At 34.1% G+C, this 6,157-nt stretch overlaps 1 pseudogene; it reads left to right on the top strand.

The window, feature by feature from the left end:
• The first annotated feature begins 681 nt into the window (after positions 1-681).
• LOC145982310 (chloride intracellular channel Clic pseudogene) lies at positions 682-1,356 on the top strand (annotated as a pseudogene).
• Positions 1,357-6,157: the final 4,801 nt, after the last annotated feature.

Here is a 6,157-nt window from a genome sequence, read left to right as displayed (position 1 = left end):
TGTTATGTAGTCATGGTGGCTACTCTAGAACCATGATAATATTCAAGTATAATTTCTGGTTTTCAAGTCGAACTTACCAAACATTCAAGGGTACAAGCAGATGTTTTCTCTAGTTCAACCTTTCGTATTACTACCCCTTCACATACCCACACAAATATATTGTTGACTTGTAGGTAAAAATTAGAAGGTGTACTTGAAAACGAAACATTACGGAGGCAGGATAATTTTTTGGACTATCTTATTTTTATTAATTACGGCATGTTTTGTTCGTAAAATTAAATCCTGTTTTTGTTGTCGTCTCCTTGCACAACAAACAACCAGTCGACAAAAACCTACCCCACAAGCTCGCAGTATAAATGTTACGAATGAAGAACAAATAATTCCTGTAAGAATACCACAAAATAGACATATCAGACCATCAACGGCACCAGCCCCTATTCCTTCTTCTTCCAAAGCACTGATTAAACAATCATGTATCAATATCCCATCACATCACTTTCACAGTATCTTTTAAGGCACATCACCACCGACTTGCACTTAGTCAATGGATTAGACACCCTGACCAGTAGGCAGACAGTGAACTTCTAAAGCCGCCCTACATTTGGTTGAGTACATGTCGACTGGTGTATGTCCAATCTCTATTACATTCCTCTCCTTATTTTATCATTCTCCTTTCTTTCAATGGCTCAGACCACCTCTAACAGGTACCTACAAAACCAGAGCATCATCGAAGATCGACAGAGGAATACTCGAGGACCTACGCCGCCAAATTGTCTTCCACCTTCTACAGAATACAACTCCAGATTTAAATCAAATTTCGAAACAATCCCCCCTCCCCCTCCCCCTCCAGATTTGGATGGACGATGGACTTACCGTATTGGAGAATAGAAAGATGAACGCCAAGTCAAGAAGAATGTTCCCGGAGGCTACACTTTGTTTGGACAGGACACAGAAGGAACAGCATTAATTGAATATGTGTCTATTACATTCAAATTGATACTGCTAAGACAGGACAATGCATCCAAGGAGAACCTTCTGTCCCAGTTGCGAAAGTTGGAGAAGAAGGGTAAGAGGTTTCTCACCGAGGACAACATGTGATTCTTCCACTGTGATCTGATTCCCAGCTTACAACACATTAGTATAGCAGGCAAGTATTTCACGAACTTGGAAATCCTTCCGAGCAGGACCAATTAGTAGCAATACATGTTCCAAATGCCAATTCCCCAGAGCATCCCAGCTGCTCAGGATGTCATCAATCATTACAAGTTGCAACAAGGTGTGAAAATGAAGAAGTTCGAGGAACTGGAAACGCCATCGTTCACCACTTCAATCCCTATTGCCCTAGAGCATTTATAAATATGAATTAATTCTATGGGATTTAGATTAATAGAAGTTGCGATTTTTCACATCTACGTAGAAAAATTCACGCATAATCCCCGGAGCCAATAATTCATGCATAATTCCCGGAATTCCTGGTGAGTAGCCACCCTAATATTGTGCAGAGTAGCTTATAAATACGCTAGTGCCTCTTTGCGCCCTCGGGCGATAACTAAACTGCATGTATTAAAATTAATTTGCATGTATTTAGAATAAATTTGAATCATTTAGAATAAATGCATATCATTAGAATAATATATGTTTATATATCTGAATATTTATAACTGTTATGAATTTTTAATTATTTATTTTATGAAAAATATGTAAATAGAAGATAATTAGAGGTACTCAATGTTATGTATATGACTTTATGTTCATTACTGTAAAGTACGTAATGTAATATTAATGTTTATAATATTGAAAATAAGATTTTACGGTTTATGAAACGCTATGAAGGGTGTTGATGGGTATTGGTGAAGGTCCAATGACGATTTGGTACGGTCCCGGTACTCGAACCCGCGATAAGTACTGAAAATAATTATAGTGTACTATGAAATAATGTTATATGGTTATAGTGTACTATGTATTAATAATATATGTTATGAAAGAAGGTAGATCGAGACGCTAGGCAGAAGAGTGTGAACTCCGCGCAGCTGGACGACAAAAGAATTTGGGGTATGTGCGGTCAAGGTCAAATAACGTCAGAACGCCAGAACAAACAAAGAACCCGATTGACCAATTAGAAAACGCGTCGGTAGATTTTAAGAACAGGTTTTTTCAAGGTTAACAAGAACGCAAGAACAGGTGAAGGGTATGCAACACCGTAGCACAGGACAAGGGAGGGATTGAACCAGAGAACAAAGGATGTCTGGGACTGCGTTGTCAAGGTTAAATCTCTGAAGCTATGAGTCGCTTGTAGAACCGGTTTTAGAGAATTAATATTCCTCTCAGGGTTGCCTCCAGGGCACTGAATGCTGTAGTATGGGGATTAGGGTAGAACGCTTGCGTGGCTACTTGTTTCTGTCAAAGTAGCCAAGGTTACCCAGAACACAAGAAAAAAGAATTTTGGGATACCAAATTAGATTGGAGCGAAAATTTTGCCCTGAACAAGGAGAACGAAGTGTAAGGGTTTTATCCGAATTAGGAAGAAGGGAAAGCTATCTTGGACTGGGCCTAAAGTTTTTATTTTTTGCCTTTATAACGGGGTGTCGAACCTCGGATCCTTTGATTATTGATTTAGCTAGTAAATTTATGTTTCTGCGTGTTTTTTTTTAAATTATAAAATTGAGTTTATTTTTACCTAAGTTTGACTTTATGTCGAGTATTTTTCAATTTTTCATGTATTTTTACTCAAATAACACAATTTAAACGATTCTAGCAAGAGTTTTTGTTATATGTTTGTCAATTTCTACCTGATTCTTTTTCAAGTTTAGGTTTACTTGTACCAATGTAAGACGATTTAGTATATTCAAGAAAGAGTTCTTATTAAATTTTCGACACCCAAAGTGTGTTTTGTCAAGTTTCTTCCTTTTATTTTTACCAAAATAAGACGATTTATTCGACTTATAGGTAAGAGTTTTTATTATATTTCGGACACACAAAGTGTGTCTTATTCAGCTTTGTCTGTTTATTTTTCAAGTTTTTTATTTTTCTTTTATTTTCCCAAAATAACATCTGAACTTCTTTTTCATTACATTTTGGACTCACAAAGGGTGTCTTGTTAAGTTTTGTCTGTTTATTTTACAAGTATAGGCTTATTATTACTCAAATAACACAATTTAATCTATTCAGGTAAGATCTTTTATTATATATTGGACGCACAAAGTGTGTTTTGTCAAGTTTTATTCTTTTATTTACAGAATTAGTATCCCATATTCACTAATTTTTTACATTAAAAAAGTTTTGTATTTATTTAAATCATTTCAAAAACACTAATGAGAAAGTACTTTGGCTTAAAGTTGTTTTATAGTTTAAACTTTTCATATTTTCACTATGCTATTTTTGGTTTTATATTTCTATATGTATTTATTTAGGTCAGGTGATGCCTGTTTTGCAGGAACATTTGTTCATTTTAGAGTTTGCTGCCTGTTTTGTTACTGTTACTAGGTAAAGTTTTCTAAATATATGAGGTAGGGCTTCATATACGTTTTTGCTGGCTATCCTTTACACACCCAATAGTTGCTTTTTCAAGTAACTACATGTACTGTTTTTGTTACTGCCTTCAAATTTTATGCTTTTTACGTTATTTCTCAGAAATATAGACATAGTCCTTGCTAAATTTAGCACCTGAGATAGTATAAATCAAAATCTACTTAGTCTTGGCGTGTGTGCTTCTGGTACATGAACTTACTTGAAAAAGCAAATATTGGGTGTGTATATTATAGCCTTGTTGTGAAACAGTAAAAAAAACAACCTTCTTTCCTTGTAGCATTAGCTTAAGTGCGTCTTGCAGGCTAATAAGGCTCTGGCGTGTGGTCCTACGTCACCTACAATCCTCTGTAAGGTTTGTGTTGTCCTATAAATTGTCAATATACATGCTAAATGCCTAGTTACAGCCTAAGCTTTTAGCTTCAATCAGAGGCTTTTAGTTCTCTGATAGTGATTGTAGCCTCGTATAATAAAGCAAATGCAAATAACCCCAGTGTTGATGCACCCATGAAAACCAGTATTACTTGAAAAATACCTTGAAGAGGTATTTTAGGCTAAATTAGGTTTAAATTATTCTTTTAGCATAGTAAAGAAACTTTGGCAAGTTGACCTATTGTCTGTGAACTTCGTATTGTCCTGTGAATTGTCAATATTTTGTTAAATGGTTATATTTAAGGGAGAAAAGAAACAACTATCGTAAGTGTCCAATTATGGACCCCTCGGTAAGGGATTTCAGTCCTCATGCACACATAATAATTTTAGTTAGAGTAACTTATATAATATCTCAAGTGCAAATAGTCGAAATGATAAACATTTCGTGCACTTTATCCAGTAAGCCTTAGCTAAAAATACAATAATAGCGTTACGGACATAAAAATTAAACAAGTTTTGATATTCTTGTGGCACATAAGAAGTATAAGATATCCTTTAAAATAGTTGTAGGTTATCTGAGATCGAAATTTTCAAGCCCTCTCTACTGCATAAATAGGCTCTAGGATAAAATTGGGTACATAGGGGAAAGGCAGTTAGAGAGTGGTGCTGATCGCATCATCTCCAAAATAGCAAAAACAATAGTATATGGAGCCCTACTTCATATATTTAGAAAACGTTACCTAATATAACAGTAACAAAACACGCTGCAGACTCTAAAATGAACAAACGTTCCTACGTAACAGGCATCACATGAGCTAAATAAATACATATAGAAATACAAAACCAAAAATAGCATAGTGAAAATATGAAAAGCGTAAACTATAAAATACCTTTAAGCCAAAAGTACTTTTTCTTTAGTATTTTTGAAATGATTTAAATAAATACAAAAAACTTTCTTAATGTAAAAAATTAGTGAATATGGGATACTAATCCTGCAAATAAAAGAGTAAAACTTGACAAAACACACTTTGTGCGTCCAATATATAATAAAAGATCTTACCTGAATAGATTAAATTGTGTTATTTGAGTAATAATAAGCCTATACTTGTAAAATAAACAGACAAAACTTGACAAGACACCCTTTGTAAGTCCAAAATGTAATGAAAAACACGTTCAAATCGTGCTATTTTGGTAAAAATAAAAAATAAAAAACTTGAAAAATAAACAGACAAAACTGGACAAGACACACTTTGTGTGGTCAAAATGTAATAAATATCTTGCCTTAATTGTTAAAATCGTAATAATCATAGTAAAAAATAGGATAAACTTGAAAAATAGCCAGATAAAACTTGATAAGACACACTTTGTGTGTCCAAAATATAATAAAAACTCTCATCCAAGTCGAATAAATCGTCTTATTTTGGTAAAAAATAAGTATAAACTTGTAAAATAAAAGGGAAAAACTTGACAAAACACATTTTGTGTGTAGAAAATTTAATAAGAACTCTTTCCTGAATAGAATAAATCGTCTTACATTGGTAAAAGTAAACCTAAGCTTGAAAAAGAATCAGGTAGAAATTGACAAAACACACTTTGTATGTCCAACATATAACAAAAATTCTTGCTAGCGTTTAAATTGTGTTATTTGAGTAAAAATACATGAAAAGTTGAAATATACTCGACATAAAGTCAAACTTTGGTAAAGATAAACTCAATTTTATAATTAAAAAAAAACACGCAGAAACATAAATTTACTAGCTAAATCAATAATCAAAGGATCCGAGGTTTGACACCTCGTGATAAAGGCATATGATATAAACTTTAGGCCTAGTCACAGATAGCTTTCCCTTCTTCCTAATTCGGATAAAACGCTTACACTTCCTTCTCCTTGTTCAGGGTAAATTTTTCGCTCCAATCTAATTTGGTATCCCAAAATTCTTTTTTCTTGTGTTCTGGGTAACCTTCGGCTATTTTGACAGAGACATATTCTAATGCCCGATTTAGAAGAGAGCATTTAGCTTAGCATTTTTCTTAATATTTACGCCATGACGAAAATTACTACCGTGTAAAGTGAGAAATCGTATGGCATTTCAGATGCCATGGCATGTTTCATGGCATTCCTCAAGGATAGAACCCGTCCTATTCTCGTAGCAATTTACGTAGCATAACCAATTAGAAGTGACCTCTAGGTCACGAGTGAAGTTGTAATGGCGGTCGCGTGAGATGTAAACAATGTATCACTGACATTTATAAGAGCTGA

Source organism: Lepisma saccharinum, chromosome 2 (genome assembly GCF_977018435.1).
Source record: "Lepisma saccharinum chromosome 2, izLepSacc3.1, whole genome shotgun sequence".
NCBI lineage: Eukaryota > Metazoa > Arthropoda > Insecta > Zygentoma > Lepismatidae > Lepisma > Lepisma saccharinum.
The sequence above is the reverse complement of the archived record's forward strand: the minus strand, read 5'-3'. Positions and strand labels throughout refer to the sequence as shown.